Source organism: Palaemon carinicauda, chromosome 9, assembly GCF_036898095.1.
Source record: "Palaemon carinicauda isolate YSFRI2023 chromosome 9, ASM3689809v2, whole genome shotgun sequence".
NCBI classification, from domain to species: domain Eukaryota; kingdom Metazoa; phylum Arthropoda; class Malacostraca; order Decapoda; family Palaemonidae; genus Palaemon; species Palaemon carinicauda.
The window spans coordinates 148,674,355-148,680,354 of NC_090733.1; the positions used below are offsets into that span (position 1 = coordinate 148,674,355).

The window sequence follows — 6,000 nt, forward strand, 5'->3', positions numbered from 1 at the left end:
ATGGATTTATCAAGCGTGCTATCCGTAAATCTGCAGAGGACACAGATAGGGCAATGTTAGCCTACCGTATGACGCCCCTCGGTCCTCAGCTCTAGTCACCCGCGGAAAATCTCTTTCGACGGAAGCTACAAACAACCCTGCCCGCATGCAACCGCACACCTAGCGATAACAAGTTTGACGAATATCAAGCAAGTAGGCAGGAAGCGAGCCAAGAACGATACAATGAACACAGCAAGGAGTTGCCTGAACTCCTACCGATCCAACCTATTTTCTACCAGGACGCCGCTCGCAAAACGTGGTCTCCCGGTACCATCATTGGATATGGCCCAGAGCCAAGATCTTACACCATCACTTGCGACAACACTGGCCGAGCTCTACGTCAAAATCGTGCGCTATTGCGTCCGCGTCATGTCACATTCTCCGATTCCCCGAGTAGCCCTGCTTGGCTCGGAAACACCACTGAGGATGACGCATGGCCAACGGAACCGCAAACCCTTCCCGAGACAACAGCAGCTGACCATCTCTGCTGGAAATGTCACCACACCGTCTAAGGTTTCGCCAGCTCGAACTCGAGGCCGAACATCAGCAACCAACCCGCCACTCTAACAGACTGACGAAACCTACCCAACGACTTATCACACAAATATAAATGTGTAGGCACAGAGCTATTTATACTGATGGCAGAATAAACCATCATTGATAGCCAGTCAGCTGGCATGGGCAGTCTCCTACCCCATCCAGCCAGTAAATACTGTTTTTTTTTTTTACTATATAAGAATTGTGTACTGATTGAACTTTTGACCTTAATGTGTCTTACCCATAAATCATGGTCATTTTCCTCTGTCAAATGAATCTAGAAGGTATTAACTAAGGTACACAAATACTTACTGATATTCTGAACGAAACCCTGTAAACTACATTCAGTTAATTTGTATTATCCACATGATACTCTCACAGAGATTTTGCATTTTATGGTATTGACCAAGTTTTAATACTTTTGTTCCTTTCCAAGGAAGGGGGATGTTGTATGATGCCTTTGTGTACACCACCTAGCGGCTAATAAAGTAGTTGATAAATGTCCTCAAGTTTCGTGTTTGTCTTCAGTTCCTGGCTCCCCTAAAAATGTAATAGCAGCCACACTGGTAAAGGCAATTGTCGAAATTCTCATCAATCCATCTCATCCCCTCACCTTAGGACCCTATACACAACATCCCCTGTATGCTTCCATAACTCTCTACTACTAAAATACTTAGTAGGGACCCTAGGGAGTAAAGGGTCGTACAACCCCACCTGCAACTTCTCTCCACTTTTCAAAGGCCTTACACCCATTTCTATCTACCACTATCCGTGACATGACGGCTCTCTTCTACTACCACCAGCCTTACTCTGTTCGCACCTCTCTCTACACCTAAAAACCTTTCAAAATTCCCTTTTGATTCAACAACCAACCTTCTGTATATTACAGGTTACCTACGGACCGAGCTAGGGATAGGCCCGTTGCCAACAGGAAATGTTGGCTACAATACGCAGACCCACTAACCATATGTACTCACTACTCAGCGCCCTAGCCCCTCTCCACCCACGCTAGGACCAAGGAGGGCCAGGCAATGAATGCTGATGACTCGGCAGATAGACCTTAAAATAGGTGCAAAGCTTCAAAGCTTATGCCTAATGTAATTAAGCTTTTATTTATACCACGGCGGTATTAATAAAATTCTCAATCTATAGTCTTATGCCAATCTACCTTTAAATTAGTTAGGATAATTGACTTAATGCAACCTAAGCATTTCTCACCTAGCTGAACATATTGATATAATCTAAGGAATTCGCTTTGCTGAGAAATCGATATCGCAAAGGTTATTTTAGGTAATGATAAATGCGAATTCTGATAAAAACTATTGTCTTGATTTAAGATCCCAATAAAACTGGCTGAAAAACAAAGGAACGAACGAAAAGCAGGGTGGAAAATATTAGAATTAGTTTGCATTTTTCCCCTAGCTTTATACAAACCAGAGTCGTTCTTGTAGGGATATGTTTTCTCGTTAACTGCCTCGTCAACCAATATAACGACGTTCAAGCTCCGGCTGAATACGTTGTATGATTAGTATCTGCGAGACAAAATTCTATACTGTATTTACAGCGTTCGAATCGCATATGCATAACACGTGCCAAATTGTCAACTTTTTCCATTTTTGGAGACTCAATTTTCTAAAATACAACGTAAGAAAACTAAAATACATCCTAAGAAAATTAATCGTAAATCGCAAGATACAAAATGAACAGCTTTGTCAGCCAACCACACTTTTTCACAGGAAGGAAGACTCACCGTATTCCGCATTTAATATAAATGCTTGTCAGATTTCGTGTTTTACAAACAGAAACAGCGATATATATCGTGGGTATAAACAGGTCTAGCCTAATCCACACCGGAAATTTGCTGGAGTTTGTTTCAATTGCCTTGAAGAAAAGAAGAAGTGTTTAACAACGTTGGTGAACTGTCCAGATAGTTGGAATTTGGAAACCAATACATCACGTACCACAGTAAGGAAGAAAGAGTTGTGTACTGACCGGCTGCCTACAATAAACTGAACTGTTACCTGGTAACGTAAGGGTGATTATGCCGGAAGCAAGCCTCTATATTGGCCTTGGCTGGAAGGTTCTCTCCATTCTCTCTGACTCAGTGTCTCGATGACTTGACTGCTTATAAACTGCCCGTTAGTAGTTACCAGGATCCAGTCTTTCATCCGGACCGTGGTTGTTACCGTAAAACGCTAATTTTACTTATTATAGAAAGTTATTTTACTTATTATATGTAAATAAATACTTTAATAGTAAATTCTATATTTTTTTTTGTTAGTACCTAAGGAAAATTATTTACTTCGCCAGTCACTTTATGAGTCACTATGTAAATTGGTATGACATCCCCCGCAATAACAAGACTATAAAGCATAATTAATGATTAAAAAAAAAAAAAACATTGCAGAAGCTTATAAAATAAAAACTTGAAAATGAACCGCGGTTCAAAACCCGTTAATAAGAAACAACCTGGTGAGAGGGGGGGGGGTGGATAGCAGCACTCACACTACCAACAAATTGTTGTACCAGTTGGTTAAATCTGTGAAGGCTGCGTGTACACACACACACACACACACACTTTTCAATAGCATCAATTTCCAAGGGGGAAATCTCGTGCCTAAAACCTTCCATTATAATGTCTACAAAATCCTCGTTGGTAACTTTATATGATTAACAGAGTAAAAATCAGCGCAATACACTAAAATTCTTGAATTATTTTATATGACAAAACTATACAACCCTATTAAAATGCATGCGATGATCTTGCATTGCTAAATAAAAAAAAAAATACTGAACACACTTCAAATAAAGTCTATCGCACCATTATCGATCTCTGGCATACCTAACAAGGACGTTTGTTTTCATGGGGAATGAATAATATAAAATATAATTTGCTTAATTGAAATTTATAAGTATATCGGCTCTCGAACTGAGTAAAATAATCTCAAAAATGTATTTCAACATATTTTTTTATATTCCTTCAGCAATTATTTAGCAAATCGTGAAATTCAGCCACGCCCATGACACCGATTACTGTATATTCACCTCTGGGTTTGATTTTAGCGGTTTCATTTATACACAGCTAACCTTTCAAAATCATCTAATTCATATTTCAGTGTTTTCCTCATCATTAAAATGAAACGAAGGCAATTGTACTTTCCAAAGGATTTTGGTTCTAAATCACCTGACTTGAAACCTTTATGAATTACAACCATTTATCTCAAATTGTTAACTTGAATCTCTTGATCTCATTTGCCATATCAATTCAACCTGAACTCAAATCGATTTTAATTAAGCCATTATATTACAACAGTTAGGTATTAACTAAATTTGAACTTTCATTAGTGAATAACCCCAGAGAGCGCAGGCAACGGTACATAAAATTATTGTATGAGATTTTAAGCAAGATTACGTCACCTCAATGAAACTGCATTACTGGCACACGACATGGTTAAGTAAAGCAATTGTTTCAACCTTACAGATTTTGAGTTTAGTGCGTAACATTCCTACTCTTAAGATTGGAGTGACCTGAGAAAAATTTAACAAGCATATGGTTAATTGAGAACACTAAATAAGTGACGAAAATTAAATGAATGCCTAACTGAAAATGCTTTCCGAGTTATTTTATGTAAAAGAATCTTAATTACGTTAAACAAGACTGTCACCGACTATAACACACGTCTTTATGTCTTGTTAATTTTAAGGTGTATTGAGTGAGAATCTGTCGGATCTTCGAAAAGTATTCATCTATGAACCATATACTTATAAGTTTTTCAGCCCTGGGAATAACTAAATTTATGAATATTTTTATGGTACAGTACTTTCGAAAGAGAACGACATAATCCGTTCCAATCATTCCATTGGCCTTTTTAGACACTCGGAAACCAATTTTTATCTCGTTTAGGAGCTGAATCGGTAAACATTATGTACAACGAATTCATCAGAACGAAGATAGAGCATATATTATATTCCCCTTATGCATATCAGTTTTGTACTTACGCTAGGAAAGGTGTTTTAGTTCGCAATGACAAAATCGAGAACCATGAGAAGTCCCTTACTTGGAATTCATGTATAGATTTTAGAAAACTGCCCATTTGTGACATACAGAAACAAATCCTAATAAACCATCAGCCAAGTTGGCTTACCCTCACCGAGTGGGGGTGGGGAAATCTTATCAAACCCCCCAACTACCCAGTAACGTACATACCAATAGGAATTCTGTACGATATTCGCCCTAACCTACTACGCTTCTATGATCAGCGAATGCAAATTGATTGATTGATTGATTGATTTAAAGTTTTCCAGGCATCCTGACAGCGAATGAAAAACATCTCATCGTGGATATATATAGCATGAACAAATGCTAAATCTAAATCGTGCTTCTGTTTCAAAACCAGAAAGTATCAAAAGTGACCATACTGGGCAAACCATATACTTTACGGCAAACTGAAGTTTTTCTTGTTCTCTAAGTATTTCGATAAAATGGATTTTGACCATAAACATCAGTTATGCTTTACGGGATGCAAAATACCTAATTAGGTATACAACAAACTGATATTGTAGGTCATGTAGAGAGTGAGCAGGGATCCCCAGCGTGATTGGACCAGGAAAGCCGCCGTTAAGGCAGACTGTAGGTGGGGCCATTAGCCATTTACAATCGCCGGCGTAACTTCTAACCAGATTCAGTCACACACACACACAAAGATTACCATAAGTCAATTTCTGGGTATGGTATAGAAAATTCGTTCTAATTGCCGAGAAACACTTGCATGATTTATAAAATTTATGCGATTTTCCATTCGGTTCCTAATTAACAATTTCAAATGACACTAACTCTTATATTCTAATTCTGAAAGCAGGGATTAAACAAACGTTTGAACCAATCAGACAATTTAACTTACAAGGTACCTTTAGGGAGCACCCTGCCAATTTTGCATACCAAGTCAAGACTTCATATTTCCTTCATAAAATCAATAGCTCTTCACGATTACAACCAAATTAAATCCTTGAGAACCATACTTAGAAAGACCCAATTACTCTTGTAATTACAGAAGATCCATCACAATGAAATGTTTAACTATAAACAACCTTTAGTTTAAGCAGAAATTCTGTAATACTATCTGCCATGATCATGAAATTAGGAAAATCCATCCATTAAATATGAAAGTTGAATTAGTTAAGACTCAATTATTGAAACATACTTCGAGTTTCATAGTCCAAAACACATATGAATCACTTTTATATAAATTTGCTTCATCAAAGGGCATTACCAGCCGTAACTTGAACTTCTGGTCCAGCTTGAAAAAAAAAAAAAAAAAAAAAAAACTTTTGCTTGATTGGGATAAACCGATCTACCCTTAGTACCAACGGAGAGAACGACGCCATAACTAACAGTGATTACCGCTTATCTAGTGGTCGAACCAA

At 38.0% G+C, this 6,000-nt stretch overlaps 1 long non-coding RNA gene across 2 annotated transcripts in view; it reads right to left on the reverse strand.

Moving 5' to 3' along the window:
- The window catches only part of LOC137646924 (uncharacterized), a 36,461-nt gene that overhangs the window by 25,409 nt on the left and 5,052 nt on the right, over positions 1–6,000 (reverse strand). The window contains exon 1 of one of the 2 annotated variants that reach the window (XR_011045497.1): positions 2,327–2,497. The exons of the other annotated variant lie outside the window; for it this stretch is intronic. This is a non-coding gene — a long non-coding RNA (uncharacterized lncRNA). Of the gene's footprint in view, positions 1–2,326; positions 2,498–6,000 lie in introns of those variants that run through there. 2 annotated transcript variants of the gene reach the window in all.